Source organism: Elaeis guineensis, chromosome 5 (assembly GCF_000442705.2).
Source record: "Elaeis guineensis isolate ETL-2024a chromosome 5, EG11, whole genome shotgun sequence".
Classification (NCBI taxonomy): domain Eukaryota; kingdom Viridiplantae; phylum Streptophyta; class Magnoliopsida; order Arecales; family Arecaceae; genus Elaeis; species Elaeis guineensis.
Genome location: NC_025997.2, coordinates 31,117,615 through 31,122,922, shown reverse-complemented (window position 1 = coordinate 31,122,922; position 5,308 = coordinate 31,117,615).

Here is a 5,308-nt window from a genome sequence, read left to right as displayed (position 1 = left end):
CTGCTCTCCTCAAGATCCTGCATAGAAGTGCACAAATGAGTACTAGAACCAGAGTCAAGTACCCAACTGGATGCAGAGAAAATCGTAAGATTAGATTCTATAACGAGCATATCTCCAAAAGGACCATCCTTCTTATTCTTCAGGATGGTCAGGTACTGAAGACAGTTCCGCTTCCAATGACCGTCTGAATTGCAGTGAAAATATTTTTTCTTTTTCAGTAGCCTTCTTCTTCGGTTTCGTCTTCTTCCTTTTCCCATCTACCTTCTGCTTCTTCGTAGACTTTTTCTTCTTTCCAAAAGATTTTCTCTTGGAAGAAGTCCGCTCCACAGTAAGGACTGAGCCTTTTGAACTCTTCAAAGAAAGCTCAGCCGTAACCAACATGTTCATTAACTCAGCCAAGGTACACTGCATCTTATGCAAATGGAAGTTCATGATGAACTGACCATATGCATCGGACAAGGACTGAAGGATCACATCAATCTAAAAATTCTTGTCTAAGATGACACCGAGCTTCTTAAGCTCCTCAAGGTCCTTGATCATTGTCAAACAATGATCTTGGACTGACTGTCCATCACATATTTTAGCCTTAAAAAGTCTTTGACAGACTTGATACTTGGCTGCGCGACTTTGTTCACCAAATAACTCTTGTAGGTGAGCCAACTTTTGACGGGTAGTCATAATATTCTCATGCTGGCGCTGCAAGTCATCAGACATTGCACCCAACATGTAGTACCTGGCTTTGTTATCTTCATCCGTCCACTTTTTTGGAGACAATCTCTGTTCAACAGTCGGACGTGCTGGTATGGCAGGTAGGTCCTGGTCCAAGACATGAGTCAATTTTTCGAAACCCAGAATAATTCTGTAGTTCTTCAATCAGTCCTTAAAATTAGGTCCAGTCAATCTGTGGGTGTTTAGTATTTTGGTCAGAAGGTTGGACGCAGACATATTTTCTGTAGAGAGTCAAGAGTTTCTAGTTAAATTTTGTAATCAGACTTAACCAATTTATTTAGAAATTTTATTTTTAAACAAATTTGGCTCTCATTATTTTCTCAGATCCTTACACTCCCTAAGTAGAGATGTGAAAATCTCCATGATTAGTGATTTCTAGTGGGTGGTGCGGTCTCACCAACTGGCTCTCCACCTCCCCTAACAATTATTGATGATGGGTCAACCGATGAGTGGACAACTCTTGTCCAATGATTCTCTAATCATGATGCACCCAAAACTTGGTCTCTAATTTATGAAGCTCACTATATCCGAAATATTGCTCCAATCCTTAATTAAGTCAGGCCCACCATTTGCACGAACTAGATTCCTGATTGAGTCCCTCACCGTATCCGAAATATTGAGCACAACCCATCCTCTAATCCGTAGCATCCAATGCCTAATAGACATGGTTGCATCTTTTCGGTGCAACTGAACCACTGTAACCAGTCGAGAATAATCAACCTCGGGAAGGGCCCGCACATCCACAATGGTAGAAGACCTTAGACTTAATATTTTTTTAGGAAGATTTGATTTAGGTCTCATTAAACTTGACTTGACATAGTCATAACAATTATGACTAACCTAGTGACATGGGTTAGCTCGAATTGTTAGCCACCTCAAATCAGAACTGGGTCGACACATATGGCCAGGTAAGTGAGATCGGTAGGAGGGATATGTCATTAACTTGACAAGAACGCATTCGAGTCGAGTAGCTCCCAATTAAAAATCAGTCGATCGCATCTGCCCAACTTACCTTAGACACCAAATTGTCGAACTAGAATCAATTGGGTTAGCCTACAATCCAGGCTCTAACCATTGAGCCAAATTAGGTCTTAACTTGATCGAGTCACATCTAAATGTGATTCGACCTTGACCTAGACTTAATCCTATTAGGCTGATCAATTATTAGCTTTTATGATCCTACCTAACCAACTTTTGATTCGGTTTGATCAACCGCTAGACCTATTTAAGCTATCCAAGTCCGAACCCAATTTTATGAAAATGACTTAGATCTGAAATTTTCAATTTTAGACCTAATTTAATTTCATAAGCTTAATTCATTAATTAAGTCTTGGGTTCATAAACAAAATATATAAAATAAATCCTAGGATTTTAGGATCTAGAGTTTTGCAGAAAAGTAAGTTTGATTTCTGATTAAGGATGAACGCGCAGCACTCCTACACGCCATAAGAACACCCCATTGAATGGGAGGAGATGGTCATAAATCCTACTTTGTTCTTATGATCGGACGGCCATGAGGAACACCTTAATCAGAAATATTGATTTAACTACAAAACAAGTTAGATCTAAGTTACATATCACATATATAATTTCAAACCTAACATATACATACTTTGCATACATCTCATGTATTAAAATCTGATCTAATTAGTATGCTTTCAGATCTGATACATCACATATAATATCTAAAAAATAAGATTTAAATTAAACTATTCAATATAAAATCTATTCTAGACAGTTACTAGAATAATTCTACAACTAGTCTAGGCATGCAGCAGATCAATCTTATGAATTAATTAAATTTTATTTTTTATTTTTTGATCTGAATATAATATTTATAATATCAAAAAATCAAAGAATAAATTAAATTTAATTTATATTTTAATCATATTAAAATATAAAACTTCAAGACTATTCATAGTTCAAACTATTCCTAGTCTAGTCATGCATCTCATACATGTTGGATCTACTTAGATTTAATTTTAAATTTTTTGATTTTAGATCTAATCACATCTGATGTGATATCTAAAATATATTAATATCAGATAAAGAAAAATAAAAATTAGATCTAAATTAGATCTAAAATAGAGCCATCAACCTGGCTCTGATACCAGTTGAAGGGAAAAACCACCTTTTTCCTTGTAGGATTTTCCAGATCTAATGAGATCTGGGGTGAAATATTTTAAAAAAAAAAATTATCCTATGATATTTTAGATCTAAGATCTATTAGATCTAATTTTTATTATCTGATATTTAATCTAAAATTAAATCTATAACTTGAGGAATAAAGAAATACCTTTAGGGTAACTAGATTACCCTGTAGATGATCGCAGCAATGCCCGAGGTTCAAAAATAGCCACGCAGTCATCTGGCCTCTACCAGTGTCTACTCAAGTAGGATCTAGATTATCTTCTCCTCATAAATCTTTGCTCCAAAAATCAGATCTAGATCTGATCTGGAAGATCTTCTGAAGCTGGAGCAGCAGCTTCTCGATAAATCCCTGCAGCCTTTTGATCAAGGAGCCACCATGCCTTGGACAAGCACCAGATGGATGCCCAACTTCTTGGACGTGAAGAGGGGAGGGAGAAGAGCAGAGGGGGCATGGAGAAGTGGAGGAGAATCTCACTTTTGCTGGGTATTGAGCAGATTCACTCAACTAGGCGCAGACAGGGTTTAAATAGACCCCGCTGCGCCATGCAGTGCCACATCATTCGACTAATCAAAAAATTCTAATTAATTCTAAAAAAATTTTGATTGATGGAGTGATATCATCTGATCATATCAGATATGAATCTCTTCAATTTTCACCACTGTTGGTGCCAACACTGGATAAGCATAGTGAGATTGGCACCCCACAGTCCAGTCGATCAAGGGATCAGAGTCCTCATCTCATGGGACTCTATCCTTATCCACTTGGGGCGCACGTCCAATCTGATCTTAGCACCCACTTTGAGGCCTAATTTAGTAGGTGGATACTCCATAAAAACTCTCCAATAACCTCTTGCCAAGTGGCCTTCAGTTCAAGATCCATAAGTCAACGTTTGATCGATGTCCTAAAACTGAAAATGACAGGTGACAAAAATTGACAGGTGTTGTCTTAAATTCATCTCATGAATTAAGATAAAACTTTTTTAAGCTGGACTGGCTCCAGTCAGACTGAGAGAAACCTTCTCAAGATTCTCTGGGTGATTCAAATCATATTTGGCTCAGTCAAGATGAAAAAGATTGCACGAGGAAAAAGTTAGGCTCAACCGTGTGCTAGCACGATTTCCTTAAACCTAATTGGATCTAATCCAAATCAATCGAACTGGGCTAGCTCAATTGTTGACATCTAGACCCTAACTCTTATTTCTGTGATCCAGTTAGGTTCATTTCCGTATGATAATGAGATATATCGTGATCTCATCATCGACATCATCGAAACTCCTTTCGATGGACGAGAACTCTTCTGATTCAGACAATTAGAATGATCGATCATCAAGATCATTCTAATTGCTTTCAAAATTCACCAATGACATCTAGCAGTATATGGTGGCAACCCATCAAAAATGAAGATGAACCTCTCGGTGCAGCTACCTGTGTGATTGAGTTCTTCTATCATGAGTCCCGACTGAATTAGGGTTAAGGTGAACTCGTCAAACCCAACATCAGTCATATGAATCAATCGATCGATCCAAGTCCAATGTGAAATCTTAATGAAAATTTTTTTTTCATTATTTCACTCTGCCATGGCCATGGGCTTAAGGACTCGATCTTTCGATTATCATAGGACTACTTCTCTCATCTACCGAGGTTGATAGATCCCATCTTGATGCAATCTGGTTCCTACAATGAATATGCTACAGCCAATATACACCTCAGAATTTTGAATGGCTAGGAGATCGAGTTATGGTGTAGTCAAACTATAACACACTCAAGGTGAACTGTCGATGCACCTCAGATTAAAGAACTAGACACAGAGCTGCAGCATCGAGCTAGTCATCGATGAGAAGGTAGACTTTCTTATGACTGCTCGAGATGGTCATGCTCAGTACTCTCGTTCTCAATGAATATCTGTACTCTCACTCTAATATCTCTACACCATAGACTCAAGATACATCTATCCTAAGAAAGCGATCGTACACCAACCTTCCAGATCAATCACCATCCTTGTGATGATCCTATGGTCAGGAGCTGTTTATGAGTTAGTTATATAAATTCATACCTTAAATTTTTAACTCTTGAAAATATGAATTAACATTCTTACTAACTGAAAGGATGTATCACAGACATAATGTACACAATGTGATAGTAGAATAACCCTTTTATTCATTTATAGTCAAAATTATAAATTTACCCTTATATTTGTACAGAAATGTGTCAGTCAATCTAGCATCTAAGGCACACATCTAACATGTAGGATGTTGATGATTTTCTCCCCCCAACTTGGCTAGTCATCTTTATTAAATTTTAAAAAAGTTAGATAATTTGAAAAATAAAATGCTGGTTGCCTCCCAACTAGTGCTAAATTTAATAGTTTCAGCCAGATGCCTCACTACTCAAGGTGGTTCATAGAGGATCATGGCCTCCTCTATAATTT